Below are 18,899 nucleotides of genomic sequence, written 5' to 3'. Positions count from 1 at the left end.
AATTCCTCTCACTATTTTACAGTATTTTCCTCTCTGTCTCTCTTGTTACACAATTTAGTACAACAAAATCGTACTGATTCAGAGATTATGATTTCAATCAATATTGAATAATATTAATACAGATTGTCTGTGTGAGCAACATTCATTCAGTCTGTGTGTGAGATGCAATCTGTTTCTGTCAGTCTCTGGTACTGTGTGTGAGGGATTGATTTTGTATCTGACAGTCTCTGGTACTGTGTGTGAGTGTGGGATTCAATCTGTATCGGTCAGTTTCTCTAACTCTATGTGAGTAAGGTATTTATTCTGTGTCTCTCAGTCTCTTATACTGTAAATGAATGAGGCATTCATCTTGTATCTGTCAGACTCTGGAACAACGTGTGAGTGAGGGATTCATTCTGTATCTGTCAGTCTCTGTCACTGTATCTGAGTCTGAGATTCATTGTGTTTCTCAAAGTCTCTGGTATTGTATGTGTGTGTGGGATTCATTCTGTATCATTATGTAATTTGTATTTCCATTTACAGTATGGCGTTCAAAACTGTAGCATTAATATCATAATGTATAAATTGTTTTTCGCACAGTATTTAATTGGTTGCTATGGATATACTATAAAATTTAACGCTTTAGGTTTTAATCAGATAATGTGTGTGCTTTTTGGACTACTATTAATTCTCTATCTGTGAACACAATTGTGAATTACACTGTATTTTTCAAACTGATATGGTGATATTTTTGTAGTGATATATAATGTGTAGCTCAGCCTGCACTAATGGAATTGATATCGTGGGCTCGATTTTCGGGTGAAGGAGCAGGTGCGTTGAGGGCTGGGGGGGGCTCCAAAAATCGCTGAAATCCCAAGCGGGTTCAGAGCCCAGATCCAACCCACCAACTTCCGGGTTCCCCATGGAGCGTCCAGGTGTGCGCGCCTCCCGAATGCAGAAGTCCCACCGGCAATTAAAGCCCGCGGGATGATAATTTGCATCGTTTGTCCAACAGTTGACCTATTTGATTGACTCGACCATTTGGCAGGGGTGCGATTTTGAAGGATCCTCAGCGTGTTTCCAGTGCTGTGGAAAACACTCCCTGTTGGAGCAGACGTGTTTCAGCCAGCAGCCAGTGGGAGATGCAAATGTTTATTTGACAGATGGGGAGAAAACCTCATTTATTGCAGCAGGGCACTCTGTCTCTTCAGACAAAGTTTTAGCTGCAAGACCTTTCTGATTTCACTCAAAATTCTCACTTTCCACCCAAAACTCTGCTGTTCAAACATATTTAACGACTTTGCGGACCCCCTCAAACTCATACCATCAGGATGGGGGGGCGCCATGGCTGCATTCACCACTACATCTGAGGACGAGCAACATCACCAGCCTTCCCAGGCACGGCGCCCACCTCCGCCACGTGGAGCTCCACAACACAGTGCTGCACCACAGGCACCTGCACAAGAGCACAGAGGGCAACAACAGAGAGAGTGACGTCACAGGAGGCATTACCCTAGCCACAGGGTCGACAGACCGAGGCTCAGCTTCCTGGACCTCTCTGAACGGCAGTGCATACGGAGGCTTAGAGACAGTCGCAAGGTAGTCGCAGACATCTGCAGCCTCCTTCATGTCGAACTGTTACCGGCTGGGTCTAGCAGCATCTCCTTACCTGTCACTGTCGAATTCATCATTGTCCTCAATTTCTTCGCCTCCGGATCATTCCTGGGTGCCGCTGGGGACATTGCCGGGGTGTCTCAGTCGCCTGCACACAAGTGCATAAGGCAGGTCACCAATGGCTTGTTTCGCAAGGCCTCGCACTACGTCAACTTCCCCATGGACAACCTCAGCCAGACAGAGAGGGCAGTGGGATTCCACGCTGTGTCTGGCTTCCCACAGGTGCAGTGTGTAATAATTTGCACACATATAGCAATACGAGCACCTCCACACAAGCCAGGACTGTTCATCAACAGGAAGGGCTATCACTCCATCAACACTCAGCTCATCTGTGACCACCACAAGAGATTCCTTCACGTGTGCGCCAGATACCCTGGCAGCTGCCACGATTCCTTCATCCTCCGGGAGTCCAACATCCCACCCCCTTCCACACACTGAACACCCGCAAGAGCTGGTTCCTTGGAGACAAGGGATACCCCGTACACACATGGCTCATGACACCTCTGAGGAACCCGAACACCGAGCAACAGCATCGAGATAACAACAACCACATCACTATCAGGCCTACAATTGAGCACGTTATAGGGCTGCTCAAGATGCGCTTCAAGTCCTTGATAATTCTGGGGAGCATACGAACATACGAATTAAGAGCAGGAGCAGGTCATTCGGCCCCTCGAACCTGCCCTGCCATTTGATAAGATCATGGCTGATCTGATTGTGACCTCAACCCTACTTTCCCATCTACCTACTATAACCTTTGACTCCCTTGTTAATCAGGAATCTATCTAACTCAGCCTTAAAAATATTCAATGACCCTGCCTCCACCACTCTCTGGGGAAGGGAGTTCCACAGACTCACGACCCTCAGAGAAAAAAATTCTCCTCATCTCCGTCTTAAATGGGAGACCCCTTATTTTTAATCTGTGGCCCCTAGTTCTAGTCTCTCCCACAAGGGGAAACATCCTCTCAGCATCTACCCCTTCTGGTCCCCTCAGGATCTTATATGTTTCAGTAAGATCACCTCTCATTCTTCTAAACTCCAGTGTATAGAGGCCCAACTTGTCCAACCTTTCCTCATAAGATAACCCCCTCATCCCAGGAATCAGTCGAGTGAACCTTCTCTGAACCGTCTCCAAAGCAATTATGTCCTTTCTGAAATAAGGAGACCAAATCTGCACACAGTATTCCAGCTGTGGTCTCATCAATGCCCTGTACAACTGTAGCAAAACATCTCTACTTTTATATTCCATTCCCCTTGCAATAAATGACAACATTCCATTTGCCTTCCTAATCACTTGCTGTACCTACATACTAACTTTTTATGTTTCATGTACTCGGACACCCAGATCGTCTGTACCTCAGAGTTCTGCAATCTCTCTCCATTTAAATAATATACTGATTTTCTATTCCTCCTGCCAAAGTGGACAAGTTCACATTTTCCCACATTATACTCCATCTGCCAAATTTTTGCCCACTCACTTAACCTATCGATATCCCTTTGCAGACTCCTTATGTCCTCTTCACAACTTACTTTCCTACCTACCTTTGTGTCATCAGCAAATTTAGCAACCATACATTCGGTCCCTTCATCCAAGTCATTGATATAGATTGTAAATATTTGAGGCCCCAGCACTGATCCCTGTGGCACTCCACTCGTTACATCTTGCCAACCTGAAAATGACCCATTTATGCCTACTCTCCGTTTCCTGTTAGCTAACCAATCCTTTATCCATGCTAATATGTTACCCCCTACACTATGAGCTCTTATTTTGTGTAGTATCCTTTGATGTGACACCTTGTCAAAAGCCTTCTGGAAATCCAAGTGCACCACATCCACAGGATCCCCTTTATCCACGTTGCTTGTTACTTCCTCAAAGAACTCTAATAAATTCGTCAAACACAATTTCCCTTTCACAAAGCCGTGTTGACTCTGCCTGATTGCATTGAGATTTTCTAAGTGCCCTGCTATAACCTCCTTACTAATAGATTCTAGCATTTTCCCTATGACAGATGCTAAGCTAACTGGCCTGTAGTTTCCTGCTTTTTGTCTCCCTCCTTTCTTGAAAGAGGAGTTACATTTGCTATTTTCCAATCTGATGGGAGCCTTCCAGAACCTAGGGAATTTTGGAAAATTAATACCAATCCATCTACTATCTCTGCAGCCACTTCTTTTAAGACCCGAGGATGAAGTCCGCAAGGACCTGGGGACTTGTCAGCTTCAATAAGCAACAGACAGAGTGGGATGCATTATAGTCATCTGTTGTGCCTTGCACAACATGGCACAACAGAGAGGGGTGCCACTTGAGGAGGCCCCATCCACATCTGCCACCCACAGTGAAGAGGAGGAGGCGGAGGAGGAGCAGGAACAACCCATTGGCAGAGCAGCAGCTCACCTGGCTGCTCGTGAGGCCAGGGAGTTACTGATATGTGAACGGTTCTCCTAACATCAGACAGTGTGAAGTGTCCAGTCCTCACACCACCTGGATAGAGCAGCGCCCACACCAGCTCCTACTCCCTGCACAAAACAGTCCTGTAACTACACATACACTCACTGTAGAGTGACCCAATGGGTGGCATCAAGTGTGGGCGGTCATGGTGAAGCTCATGAAAGGGCCTTATTACAGGAGCCAATCAAGAATGACCAAGACGTGGCAGTAGTGGTGACAATAATAATATTTAATGTGAGTTTAACAAAAAACAAAAATAAATAAAAAACATGACCAAATGTCAAACACTCTTGTGCATCCCCTTCGTGCTCACAAAACCTTCGCCGTTCGCTACTGACTACTTGTATGTGGTTCATTCCCTGTGGCTGCAGTAGAGGTAGTGGCAGGTTGCTCTTTTTCATGCCCTGACCGATTCGATGCTTTGGGCCTACGCCCTCTGGGATTTGGTGCCCGTGAGAGCCCCTCCAAATACTGCTCCACCTCCACCTGTGCAGGGGCAGACTCGGCCACCTGGAGAGGAGGCAGCATTGTGGTGACTGGTTGAGAGGGGGGCAACGGGTGAGACGTGGGAGCGCTTTGAGTGGCGTCCCCACTTCCATGTCCCCTTTCGCCATCATCCCTCTCCTGGGCCAGGCCCACACCACTCCTACCACACTGCTGCACAAGAGTTTGGTGGACATGTATGAAGCCTTGTAAGGCCAGTGCTAGTGTATCTATCAGCCTGTTTAAGGCGGCAGAAAGTTGTTCACCCAGAATCTGAATGACCTTTGTTATGGCCCGAATGGACTGATTTCTGAGCCATGCTTGAAGCTCAATGAAAGCTAGCCTTCCCTCCATCGCAGACATTCCCACACTTACCCACGACAGTATGTCAGAGATGTCCTCACGTCCCTGTGACAGTATCTCAGAGATTCCCTCCCGTACCTGTGACAGTATCTTAGAGATTCCCTCCCGTACCTGTGACAGTATCTCAGAGATTCCCTCCCGTACCTGTGACAGTATCTCAGAGATTCCCTCCCGTACCTGTGACAGTATCTCAGAGATTCCCTCCCGTACCTGTGGCAGTATCTCAGAGATTCCCTCCCGTACCTGTGCCACCATTCCACTCATGCAGGAGTTGGACTCCTCCATCCTCTGCGTGATTGTGGAGAGTGTGCGTGGCACCTGTTCCAGCACCTCACAAATGTGCTGCTGCCCCTCGATCATTCTCCTTTTAAAGGATGTCCCCCAGGGTTCAGCATCTGTGTCCAGCTGAGCAGAGCCTGGAGAGGAGTGCTCCCACTGACGCGGACTCTACACAGCTGCCCCTGCCACCAGTGTCTGCTCGTGCTCACATGCGTGTGGGGACTCACCATGTGCGACCCCAACTAGCTGCGGACTAGGACCCACCGAGGTGGGTATCTGCGCTGGTGGATGGCTCACTCAGATGTGACGCTGTGTCCTCAGAGGCCAGCAGGTCCTCCTAGGAATCACCCTCTGCCGTCACAGCGGTCACTGAAGTCCCTGTAAGAGAACAGAAGGCAATATTAAGCATAATCACAGATGCTGAGGTGCTGAAGATGGCAAGGCCTGCAAACATCAATTAATATTGTGTGTGCTGAATGTTAAAGTTCTGTCACCAGACGTTTATCGGGTGCCAGTCTCGGCATTCCCGACGGACAGGCACTCGAGGGTGCAGCTCAGCTCCAGCGCCTCCTGCTCCGCGTCTGTGAGGATGATGAATTGTTGCAGCCCCCCTCCAGTCCTCACCCTCTCCCGTGCATTCTGGACTCTCTACTCCTGCAAGGGGAGAAAGTACAGACACGTGAGTGAGTGATGGTGACGTGGCCAACCGACGAATGCATTGATTTGGGTGCAGCTGACCATGAAAGAGATGCATCAGAGGGTGAGTATGAGACAGTCATGATATTGTATGAAGATTGTGTTGAGTGGCAGTGGTGGGGTGAGTAATGGGGAGGTGAGTAAGTGGTGAGGAAGTGCAGGTAAGTTGAGGATGAGCTTTGAATGGATGTGAGGAGTGATGTGATAGAGTAGTGTTGGCAGTGCAGAATGAGTTGGGGGGTGGGGGCGGTGATGTGGAAGATGGAATGTCAGAGAATAAAAGAATAAAAGAATTAAACTGGACAGACCACCCGGCATCGGACCACTAGGCACCGGACACGACAAAGGCAAACCAAGCCCAGTCAACCCTGCAAAGTCCTCCTCACTAACATCTGGGGACTTGTGCAAAAATTGGGAGAGCTGTCCCACAGACTAGTCAAGCAACAGCCTGACATGGCCATACTCACAGAATCATATCTTTCAGCCAACGTCCCAGACTCTCCCATCACCATCCCTGGGTATGTCCTGTCCCACCGGCAGGACAGACCCACCAGAGGTGGCGGTACAGTGAGATACAGTCAGGAGGGAGTGGCCCTGGGAGTCCTCAACATTGACTCCGGACCCCATGAAATCTCATGGCATCACGTCAAACATGGTATGTTGCCTCCCTGGTGCTTGGGTCAAGGATGTCACGGAGCGGCTGCAGGGCATTCTGGAGGGGGAGGGTGAACAGCCAGTAGTCGTGGTCCATATTGGTACCATCAACATAGGTAAAAAAAGGGATGAGGTCCTGCAAGGTGAATTTAAGGAGTTAGGAGATAAATTAAAAAGCAGGACTTCAAAGGTAGTGATCTCAGGATTACTACCGGTGCCACGTGCTAGTGAGTATAGGAACAGGAGAATAGACAGGATGAATGCGTGGCTGCAGGGATGGTGTCGGAGGGAAGCATTTAGATTCCTGGGACATTGGGACCGGTTCTGGGGAAGGTGGGAGCTGGACAAGCGTGACGGGTTACACCCGAGCAGGACCGGGACCAATGTCCTCATGGGGGTGTTTGCTAGTGCTGTTAGGGAAGGTTTAAACTAGAGTGGCAGGGGGATGGGAACCTGAGCGGGGAGTCAGAAGGGAATAAAATTGAGAGCAGCAAGAGAGGGGAAGACCCAGGGGAAATCTACAATACAAATAGTACAAACAGTTGTTCAAGAACAAGTGAAAGGGAAAAGCGTAGAGCAGCGGAAAGAAAGTGTACTTTAGGCACGACAGATAAAATAAAAACTAGAAGGCGTAAGGCGATTAACCCAGCATCAAAGCTGTGGCAGGGGGTTGGGAACCTGAGCAGGGAGACAGAGGAAAGCGTGTCAGGAAGGGACAGAAGGTATGGAGAAAAAGGTAAAGTGTTAAAAAAGGAAAAAGCAGGAACTAAATGTCACAAAACATATTTGAAAGTTCTTTATCTGAATGCACATAGCATTCGTAACAAAATGGACGAGTTAACGGCACAAATAACTACGTATGGGTATGATCTTGTGGCCATTACAGAAACATGGCTGCACAGTGACAACGACTGGGAATTAAATATGCCAGGGTATTTAACAATCAGGAAGGACAGGCAGGAAGGAAGGGGAGGTGGGGTGGCTATGTTAATAAAGGAAGGAATCACTGTAATACAGAGAAATGATATTGGGACAAAGGATCAGGATAATGAAACCGTTTGGGTAGAGATAAGGAATAATAAGGGGAAAAAAACTAGTGGGCGTAGTATATAGGCCTCCTAATAGTTGCAACTCTGCTGGAAGAAGTAAAGACATACTTGCTCTCGAGGCAGTACAAAGAAGGTTCACTCAGTTAATCCCGGGGATGAGGGGGCGGACATATGAGGAGAGGTTGAGTAGATTGGGACTCTACTCATTGGAGTTCAGAAGAATGAGAGGCGAACTTATTGAAACATATAAGATTGTGAAGGGGCTTGATCGGGTGGATGCGGTCAGGATGTTCCCAAGGATGGGTGAAACTAGAACTAGGGGGCATAATCTTAGAATAAGGGGCTGCTCTTTCAAAACTGAGATGAGGAGAAACTTCTTCACTCAGAGGGTAGTAGGTCTGTGGAATTTGCTGCCCCAGGAAGCTGTGGAAGCTACATCATTAAATGAATTTAAAACAGAAATCGACAGTTTCCTAGAAGTAAAGGGAATTAGGGGTTACGGGGAGCGGGCAGGAAATTGGACATGAATTTAGATTTGAGGTTAGGATCAGATCAGCCATGATCTTATTGAATGGCGGAGCAGGCTTGATGGGGCCGATTGGCCTACTCCTGCTCCTATTTCTTATGTTCTTATGGGCAAGGAAATCTCCTGCTGATTACCACCTACCACCCTCCCTCCGCTGATGCATCAGTCCTCCTCCATGTTGAACACCACTTGGAGGAAGCACTGAGGGTAGCAAGGGCACAGAATGTACTCTGGATGGGGAACTTCAATTTCCATCACCAAGAGTGGTTCGGTAGCACCGCTACTGACTGAGCCGGCCGAGTCCCGAAGGAGATAGATGCCAGACTGGGCCTGCAGTAGGTGGTGAGCGAACCAACACGAGGGAAGAACTTACTTGACCTCGTCCTCACCAATCTACCTGTCGCAAATGCATCTGTCCATGACAGTATTGGTAGGAGTGACAACCGCACAGTCCTCGTGGAGACAAAGTCCCGTCTTCACACTGAGGACACCATCCAACGTGTTGTGTGGCACTATCACCGTGCTAAATGGGATAGATTCAGAACAGATCCAGCAGCTCAAAACTGGGCATCCATGAGGTGCTGTGGGCCATCAGCAGCAGCAGAATTATATTCCAGCACAATCTGTAACCTCATGGCCCGGTATATTCCTCACTCTACCATTACCAACAAGCAAGGGGATCAAACCTGGTTCAATGAGGAGTGCAGAAGAGCATGCCAGGAGCAGCACCAGGTGTACCAAAAAATGAGGTGCCAACCTGGTGAAGCGACAACTCAGGACTACATGCATGCTAAACAGCGGAAGCAACATGCGAAAGACAGAGCTAAGCAATTCCACAGCCAACGGATGAGTTCAAAGCTCTGCAGTCTTGCCACATCCAGTCGTGAATGGTGGTGGACAATTAAACAACTAACGGGAAGAGGAGGCTCTGCAAACATCCCAATCCTCAATGATGGGGGAGTCCAGCACGTGAGTGCAAAAGACAAGGCTGAAGCCATTTTCAGCCAGAAGTGAGAGTGGATGATCCATCTCGGCCTCCTCCCGATATCCCCACCATCACAGAAGCCAGTCTGCGGCCAATTCAATTCTCTCCACGTGATATCAAGAAACGGCTGAGTGCACTGTATACAGCAAAGGCCATGGGCCCCGACAACATCCCAGCTGTAGTGCTGAAGACTTGTGCTCCAGAACTAGCTGCGCCTCTAGCAAAGCTGTTCCAGTACAGCTACAACACTGGCATCTACCCGCCAATGTGGAAAATTGCCCAGGTATGTCCTGTCCACAAAAAGCAGGACAAATCCAATCCGGCCAATTACCGCCCCATCAGTCTACTCTCAATCATCAGCAAAGTGATGGAAGATGTCGTCGAACGTGCTATCAAGCGGCACCTGCTCACCAATAACCTGCTCACCGATGCTCAGTTTTGGTTCCGTCAGGACCACTCGGCTCCAGACCTCATTACAGCCTTGGTCCAAACATGGACAAAAGCGCTGAATTCCAGAGGTGAGGTGAGAGTGACTGCCCTTGACATCAAGGCATCATTTGACCGAGTGTGGCACCAAGGAGCCCTCGTAAAATTGAAATCAATGTGAATCAGGGGGAAAAATCTCCCGTGGCTGGAGTCATACCTGGCACAAAGGAAGATGGTAGTGGTTGTTGGAGGCCAATCATCTCAGCCCCAGGGTATTGCTGCAGGAGTTCCTCAGGGCAGTGTCCAAGGCCCAACCATCTTCAGCTGCTTCATCAATGACCTTCCCTCCATCACAAGGTCAGAAATGGGGATGTTCGCTGATGATTGCACAGTGTTCAGTTCCATTCGCAACCCCTCAAATAATGAAGCAGTCCGAGCCCGCATGCAGCAAGACCTGGACAACATCCACGCTTGGGCTCATAAGTGGCAAGTAACATTCACGCCAGACAAGTGCCAGGCAATGACCATCTCCAACAAGAGAGAGCCTAACCACCTCCCCTTGACATTCAACAGGATTACCATCGCCGAGTCCCCCACCATCAACATCCTGGGGGGTCACCATTGACCAGAAACTTAACTGGACCAGCCATATAAACACTGTGGCTACAAGAGCATGTCAGAGGCTGGGTATTCTGCGGTGAGTGATTCACCTCCTGACTCCCCAAAGCCTTTCCACCATCTGCAAGGCACAAGTCAGGAGTGTGATGGAATACTCTCCACTTGCCTGGAAGAGTGCAGCTCCAACAACACACAAGAAGCTCGACACCATCCAGGACAAAGCAGCCCGATGATTGGCACCCCATCCACCACCCTAAACATTCACTCCCTTCACCACCGGCGCACCGTGGCTGCAGTGTGGACCATACACAAGATGCACTGTAGCAACTCGCCAAGGCTTCTTCGACAGCACCTCCCAAACCCGCGACCTCTACCACCTGGAAGGACAAGGGCAGCAGGCACATGGGAACAACACCACCTGCACATTCCCCTCCAAGTCACACACCATCCTGACTTGGAAATATATCGCTGTTCCTTCATCGTCGCTGGGTCAAAATCCTGGAACTCTCTTCCTAACAGCACTGTGGGAGAACCTTCACCACACAGACTTCAGCGGTTCAAGAAGGCAGCTCACTACCACCTTCTCAAGGTCAATTAGGGATGGGCAATAAATGCTGGCCTCGCCAGCGACGCCCACATCCCATGAACGAATAAAAAAAATTTTCTCTCATACTGTATGTATGGTATTCATTCTGTATATTCACTCTCTGCTATGGTGTCAGTATGGGATTAATTCTCTTTCTGTCAGTCTCTGGTACTCTGTTTTTGTGGGATTCATACTTTGCCTGTCAGTCTCTGGTACTTTATGAGAGCGTGCGATTAACCACATATGCAATCTCAGACATTGTGGTGTGGGATTCATTCTGTATCTTTCTGACCCTGGTCCCTTACCTGAGTGTGGGATTAACTCGATATCTGTCAGTCCCTGGTACTGTATGTCAGTGTGGGATTCATTCCATATCTATCCTCTCTGGTGCCAGACATGAGTTTGGGATTGATTCTGTGTCGTGTCAATCTCCAATAACCTATGTGGGTGTGGGATTCATTCTGTATCTGTCAGTCTCTATTACGGTATCTGAGTTTAGGATTTAATTCTGTATCTGTATGTAATTATTCTCTCAGATTACGTTATGGTGATAGAAGCTGTAGCTTTAATAACAATGTTTATATTGTCTTTCTCATTATTTAATTGGTAAATATGGATAAATTAGGATTGGATGTAGGTTTTAATCAGATAATGTGTGCGCTTTTTGGATTACTCTTAAATCTGTATCATTGTGAATACAATTTTGAAGATAATGTATCTTCCCTCCTGATACGGTGACATTTTTGAATAGGCCTATAATGTGTAGCTCAGTCTGCACTAATGGAATTGATACAATATCATCAGTCTCATGGTGTGTGAGATTTTTGTCTGTTATGTAATGTGTATCTCAGTCTGCACTAACAGAATTGATACTGTATCATTAAACCTCATTCTATGAGCGTGTTCTGAACTGGTATCAGGTTACACCATCTTTCAGCATTTCTCAATCTGATACTGTACATGAGTTTTGGATTTGTATGCAATTTGTATCTCATGGTACGCTATTCAGATGGATACTGCATGTATTAAACTCGTGTGTGAGAGTTCTGGGCTCGTATTCGATTTGAATCTCAGGATACATTACATTATTGGGATTAATTCTGTACCTTTCAATTGGGTACCATGTGTGATTTCTATCTGGTATTTAATTCGGAGCTAAAGTTGCCCTATTGTGAAATTGGCACAGTGCCTTTCAACCTGGAAGTATGATTTTGGACTGGGATTTTTGTATCTACCTGTCAGCAGTACTGAGTTAGGGTGAACTGGAAACAGTGTCTGCCACACCTGCTCTGTATGACTGTTGGATTGAATTTGTGTCTCTGGAACTTGGGATCAGTGTGGGACTGACTACTTCTGCAGTCTGAGACTGTGGAACTGATAACCTGTCTGTGTCTCCGTGCTCAGTGGGTGATAATGTACCTACTGTGTGTGAGAAGGAGCTGGCTGCACTGTTCCTTGTGCCTCAGGTGGAGGAAACTTCACATTTATTCTGGGTCATTCAAGGAATTGCCTGAAGGGAGAAAAGTATCTCTTGTAACTCAAGAACATGTGAGGTAGAAAATACAAAAGTGATCAGTTTAATATCTCCATTAATCATCATTTTAATATCCACAAATGAAAACCAGTGTACAAGATGTGTCAGTGTCTGACTCCACTGCAGTGCTGCAGCACTCAGCTTCTGCATACCAGGTGTGTTGGGCTGTTTTACAACAATTTAGTGACATCCAGACAACACAACCCAACCCCTGCACTGGTCCATAAATGGGACTATCCGATTGGGAGGGGACCTTTGCAGGGGTCAGGTTTCTAATCCACTCTCTCATGGGACTAATTGTTCAAACGAAACCAAACAGCCGCTGTTTAAAATGTGTCCTTCACACTTCTCAGCAATAGATGATCTTTGTATAACCCCCCACATCCTTACTGTCCGGCTCTGTTTCCACTGTTCACTGTCCAATAACAACAAACAGGGTGAGACTGGATCTAAACCAGGAACATTCACTACTGGTTTGGGGAGAGAAAGGAGCAATGATTTTAAATAGCAGGTTCTTCCCATTCTGTCTCCCTTCCCCTGGACACACCCTGTACACACACAGCCCCAGAATGGTCTCTCCCTTCCCCGCTCACTCCATGTTCCGGGACCAGTTTCTGATCCACTCCGCCTCTTACAAACAGCCCCCGGACTCCCCCTGAACTTACCCCGGTCTCAATGCCGATCTCTGAGCCCATCTGCGGACACGGTCCCGGAGCGATGAGCTGCTGTAACGAGGCTGCTGTTTGCTCCCTTACCCCGGGGCCGTGATCTCTCCATTCCCGCCTGTTTTAAACCATCTTCTTCCACTCACTGAGGGAATGGCCCCACAGGCCGAGCAGGGGGAGGGGAGCGCGCATGCGCTCTTCTGTTCACCAACAACCAGCTATGGGGGCGGGGCTAAAGGACGCATGCGCAGATATCAGGTTTCATTCTGAATACAAAAATCGATGGAAACTTTCCCCAGTTGGAATTTTTCAGTCTGAGCAAAGGAAGTGGGTCTGGGGGAAAGGTCAGAGGGAATGGGGTCTACAGGCAGAGCAGGAACAGGCACCAGAATGGAAAACAGATGGGATTCCACCAGTGCCTAACGCTGGAATCCAGACTGACTTTACAATCTCCAACTATTAAACCAGATGTTTCCATCCCTGCTGTTTCTCTCGGTATGTTTTGATGGTAAAGAGTCTTTCATAGATAAAGTGGACGGCTGTGAAATGAGCCAATGTACTCTGTTCATTCTTGGTCCCTTCACTGATAAAGTAACGTGTGACATCGAAACTGGAGTGTGGATTACTCAAACTAATCCTGGAGAAACGTGGGAGGGAAGTGGGAGTCGGTGTGTTTGTTGGGACCGTGTAGGATTAATATCTGACAGAACCGTCCCAGATTAATTTAATCAGAGTGAAACTCTCGATCGCTGAGTGTGATACCGAATGGGCCAGAACAGCAAACCCGAATATAGTGGTCATGATGTGGAGATGCCGGTGATGGACTGGGGTTGACAATTGTAAACAATTTTAGGTAAATGAGGAAGGAGGAAGCCTCCGAAAGCTTGTGAATTTAAAATAAAATTGCTGGACTATAACTTGGTGTTGTAAAATTGTTTACGAATATAGTACAACAGGCAAGAGAGGGTTAAATGTGGCCCATTATTTTTGTCACCCTCTGCACTGTCCCTGAGTGTGTTTGTCTCTGGTACAATATCAGTGAGAGATGAGATTGCATCTTCTCTCTCTCCAACTGGATGTTTCTGTATTAAACGGAACTTTGCAGGTCATTTTGCAACTGATACTGTGTCTGTCTGTCTGTCTGTCACTGTGTCTCTCCGCCCTCTCTGTCTCTCTCACCGTGTCCGTCTCCCTCTCTCTCGTGATGGTCATGATGGTGGGATACTGTCTGAAATAAAGCGGAGGGAATGAGATGTCCGGGCCGGGCCTCGCTGTAACTGGAGATGTTTTCGGCTCCAGTCCCAGTTCATGGTCATTTTCTTTTCACAGATTCAGGGTGAGAATCTCTGTGAAACGGAAGCACTGGCGGATAAACCCCGCGTCACAACTCAAACCCCAACACGTAAGATTCTCCATATCAGCTGGAATTAGGTGTTTGTAAACTGCTGAACCGGTCTGGGAGGGGTGTGTGGCAGATAGAATCGAGTCTGGGACTGAAATGGAAGGAGGCGGGTTGATTTTTGATAGAAGGGATTGTATTTCGGCCGGAATATTGCTGACTGTTCATTGTAACACGGATTATTTGAAAGCTCCGCCTTTCTGGAAATCCTTGAATATGAAGCCCGAGTGTGTAAGGGGTTTGTGCGGAGCGCTGTGTTTCGGTTCTATTATCGATAAACGGTTTGAAATTGGCGGGTGGAGAGGACTGGAGGTGGAGCTGGAAGATCAGAGGCCGCTCTCCGCTCTGTCCGTCACTCTGACTGTCTCCTCCCCTCCCGCTTTCTCTGTTTAATCCCCCAAATGGAACTAAAACGGGTAGGTGGATTCTAAACGGTTTGCTAGTTAACAAGACGAAAGGCGAGTAATATTTCTGATCTCCTGGGCATCAGGCAGTTCACTGTTATTTGTTTCTGTACACAGTTACACTTCAGTGATTCCCCAGTGTGTTTGATGCGTAATGTAAATAATCCAACAAAATTGGAAAACAAATAGAAAAATTGCGATAACAATAGGGCAGTAATAGTAGGGGATTTCAACGACCCTAATATTAACTGGGATACAAACAGTGTGAATGGTACAGAGCGTGCAGAATTCTTAAATTGCATACAGGAGAATTTTTTAGCCATTATGTAGCAAGCCCAACGAGAGGGGGGCAATTCTGGATTTAATTCTAGGAAATGAAGAGGAGCAGGTGGAAGAAGTAGCAGTGAGAGAGCGTTTTGGTGGTAGTGGTCATAACTGTGCTAAAACTAACTGTATTATGAAAAAGGACAAAGACGGAGCAGGAGTTAAAGTTTTTAATTAGGGAAAGGCCAATTTTACTAAACTGAGAAGTGATTTAGCAGAAGTAAACCGGAAACAGCGACTTGAAGGTAAATCAGTGTCAGAGCAGTGGGAGACATTCAAAGGGGTGATTCAAGGGCTCAGGGAAAACATGTTCCCACAAAGAAAAAGGGAGAGGCTGCCAAATCTAGAGCCCCCTGGATGTCAAGAAGCATTCAGGCCAAGATAAGGCAGAAAAAGAAAGCCGATGATAGACACCGGGAACTCAATACTATGAAAAGCTTAGTGGAGTATAGAAAGTGCAGGGGTGAAGTTAAAAAGGAAATTAGAAAAGCAAAGAGAGGGAATGAAAAAATATTAGCAGGTAAAATCAAAGAAAACCCAAAGATGTTTTATAAATACATTAAGAACAAGAGGATAACTCAGGAAAGAGGAGGGTTTATTGGAGACCAAAAAGGTAAACTAAGTGTGGAGGTGGAAGATGAGGGTGTGGTTCTTAATGAATACTTTGCATCTGTCTTCACAAAGTAGAGGGATGATACAGGAATTGAAGTTAAGGAGGAGGAGTGTGAAGTATTGGATGGGATAAACATAGTGAGAGAGGAAGTAATAAGAGGATTAATATCTTTGAAAGTGGATAAATCACCAGGCCTGGATAAAATGTATCCCAGGCTGTTAAAAGAAGCCAGGGAGGAAATAGCAGAGGCTTTAACAATCATATTCCAAACTTCACTGGATACAGGCATAGTGCCGGAGGATTGGAGGACTGCTAACGTTGTACCATTGTTGTAAAAGGGAGTGAAGGATAGACCGAGTAATAACAAGCCAGTGAGTCAAACCTCGGTGGGTGAAGGATAGACCGAGTAATAACAAGCCAGTCAGTCTAACCTCGGTGGGTGAGGGATAGACAGAGTAATAACAAGCCAGTCAGTCTAACATCGGTGGGCGAAGGATAGACCGAGTAATAACAAGCCTGTGAGTCTAACATCGGTGGGCAGAGGATAGACCGAGTAATAACAAGCCTGTCAGTCTAACCTCGGTGGGCAGAGGATAGACCGAGTAATAACAAGCCTGTGAGTCTAACATCGGTGGGCAGAGGATAGACCGAGTAATAACAAGCCTGTCAGTCTAACCTCGGTGGGCTGAGGATAGACCGAGTAATAACAAGCCTGTCAGTCTAACCTCGGTGGGCTGAGGATAGACCGAGTAATAACAAACCTGTCAGTCTAACCTCGGTGGGTGACGGATAGACCGAGTAATAACAAGCCTGTCAGTCTAACCTCGGTGGGCGAGGGATAGACCAAGTAATAACAAGCCTGTCAGTCTAACCTCGGTGGGCAGAGGATAGACCGAGTAATAACAAGCCTGTCAGTCTCACCTCGGTGGGCTGAGGATAGACCGAGTAATAACAAGCCTGTCAGTCTAACATCGGTGGGTGAAGGATAGACCGAGTAATAACAAGCCTGTCAGTCTAACCTCGGTGGGCTGAGGATAGACCGAGTAATAACAAGCCTGTCAGTCTAACCTCGGTGGGCGAGGGATAGACCGAGTAATAACAAGCCTGTCAGTCTAACCTCGGTGGGTGAAGGATAGACCGAGTAATAACAAGCCTGTCAGTCTAACCTCGGTGGGCAGAGGATAGACCGAGTAATAACAAGCCTGTGAGTCTAACCTCGGTGGATGATGGTTGGACCGAGTAATAACAAGCCTGTCAGTCTAACCTCGATGGGTGACGGTTGGACCGAGTAATAACAAGCCTGTCAGTCTAACCTCGGTGGTGGGCAAATTACTGGAATCAATTCTGAGGGACAGGATAAACTGTCACTTAGAAAGACACGGACTAATCAAGGACAGTCAGCACGGATTTGTTAAGGGAAGGTCGTGTCTAACTAACTTGATTGAATTTTTTGAAGAGGTAACAAGGAGGATCGATGAGGGGAGCGCAATTGATATAGTCTACATGGATTTTAGCAAGGCTTTTGACAAGGTCCCACATGGTAGATTGGTCAAAAAGGTAAAGGCCCATGGGATCCAAGGGAATGTGGCAAATTGGATCCAAAATTGGCTCAGTGGCAGGAAGCAAAGGGTAATGGTCGACGGGTGTTATTGCAACTGGAAGGTTGTTTCCAGTGGGGTGCCACTGGGCTTGGTACTAGGTCCTCTGCTTTTTGTGGTATACATTAATACAGGGGCATGATTAAGAAATTTGCAGATGGCACAAAGATAGGCCGTGTGGTTGACAGTGAGGAGGAAAGCTGTCGACTCCAGTCCCATTAATACCCCCTCGTCTACAACGAACCAAAGGCAGCTCAAAGCAACACTGGTAGCATGATATCAGCGTCTCTCTTCATACGGTAATCAGCCCTTTCACACATACAGCGGGCGGCTCAGAAAAGAGCCTTTACATCGAATTACATCAAAACTACAGCACAGAAACAGACCTTTCGGCCCAACTGTTCTGTGCCGGCATTTATACTCCACACGAGACTCCTCCCACCCTATTTTATCTAACCCTATCAGGATATCCTTCTATTCCTTTCTCCCTCGTGCTAATCTAGCTTCTCCTTAAATGCAACCATGCTCTTCGCCACAATTAATCCTTGTGGTAGTGCGTTCCACATTCTTACCACTCTTTTGGTAAAGACAATTTTGGTGAATTCCTTATTGGATTCATTAGCGACTATTTTGTATTTATTACGTGTAGTTTTGTCTCCCCACAAGTGGAAACGTTTTATCTCCGTCTACCCTATCAAAGCCTATCATTATCTTAAAGATCTCTATCAAGTCACCCCCCAGCCTTCTCTTTTCTATAGAAAAGAGCCCCAGCTTTTTCAGCCTTTCCTGATAAGAATATCCTCTCACTTCTGATATGTGAATCTTTTTTCTACCCTCTCCAATGCCTCTATGTCCTTTCTGTAATATGGAGACCAGAACGGTTCAAAATAATCCAAGTGTGGTCCAAAAAATGTTCTTAACAAGTTTGACATAACTTCTTTGCTTTTCAATTCTATCCCTCTAGAAATGAACCCCAGTGCTTGATCTGCCTTTTTATGGCCTTACTTACCTGCATCGCTACTTTCAGTGATTTGTGTATCTTTACCCCTAGATCCCTTTGCTCCTCTATCCTGGTTTGACTCTTATTATCCAAGCAGTAAGTGATCTCCTTATTTTTCATTTTGCAAAGTAAATCGCACCAAGAGTGGGGAACTGGACCGACCGATCCTTTGACCCCTTCACCGTCAGGTCGGATTACCTGAAGGTGCTGGGGATCTGGTTCGGGGGGGCCAGGGTGTGCACCAAGAACTGGAAGGAGTGTATTTCCAAGGTGAAGCAGAAACTGGGACTGTGGGATCGACGATCCCTCTCGATCGTGGGCAAAAACCTAGTCATCAGGTGCAAGGTGCTCTCGGTGTTGCTGTACGTGGCACAGGTCTGGCCCATACCTCGCTCCTGTGCCGTGACAGTCACCCGAGCCATCTTTCGCTTTATCTGGAGATCAAAAATGGACCGTGTCTGCAGGGACACGATGTACAAATCTCTGGAGAAAGGGGGGAAAGGCGTGCCCAACGTGGCCCTCATCCTGATGGCCACTTTCGTGTGCGGCTGCATCAAGCTTTGCGTGGACCCTTGGTACGAAAACACAAAATGTCACT

The 18,899-nt window shown here is 47.2% G+C and overlaps 1 long non-coding RNA gene across 7 annotated transcripts in view; it reads right to left on the bottom strand.

Moving 5' to 3' along the window:
• LOC137320280 (uncharacterized) overlaps positions 1–13,173 on the bottom strand; it is a 410,687-nt gene extending 397,514 nt beyond the window's left edge. For 2 of the 7 annotated variants that reach the window (XR_010962434.1, XR_010962428.1), the window contains exons 1-3: positions 12,964–13,173; positions 5,452–5,602; positions 1,649–1,741 (exon numbers count right to left, since the gene is read on the bottom strand). This is a non-coding gene — a long non-coding RNA (uncharacterized lncRNA). Of the gene's footprint in view, positions 1–1,648; positions 1,742–5,451; positions 5,603–5,718; positions 5,879–12,183; positions 12,275–12,963 lie in introns of all 7 variants that reach the window. The other 5 variants (XR_010962430.1, XR_010962429.1, XR_010962432.1 and 2 more) reach the window with 5 other exon arrangements.
• Between the last annotated feature and the right edge of the window lie 5,726 nt (positions 13,174–18,899).

The sequence above is a fragment of the Heptranchias perlo genome, chromosome 3, assembly GCF_035084215.1.
Source record: "Heptranchias perlo isolate sHepPer1 chromosome 3, sHepPer1.hap1, whole genome shotgun sequence".
Classification (NCBI taxonomy): domain Eukaryota; kingdom Metazoa; phylum Chordata; class Chondrichthyes; order Hexanchiformes; family Hexanchidae; genus Heptranchias; species Heptranchias perlo.
This window is presented reverse-complemented; position numbering and strand designations above follow the sequence as displayed.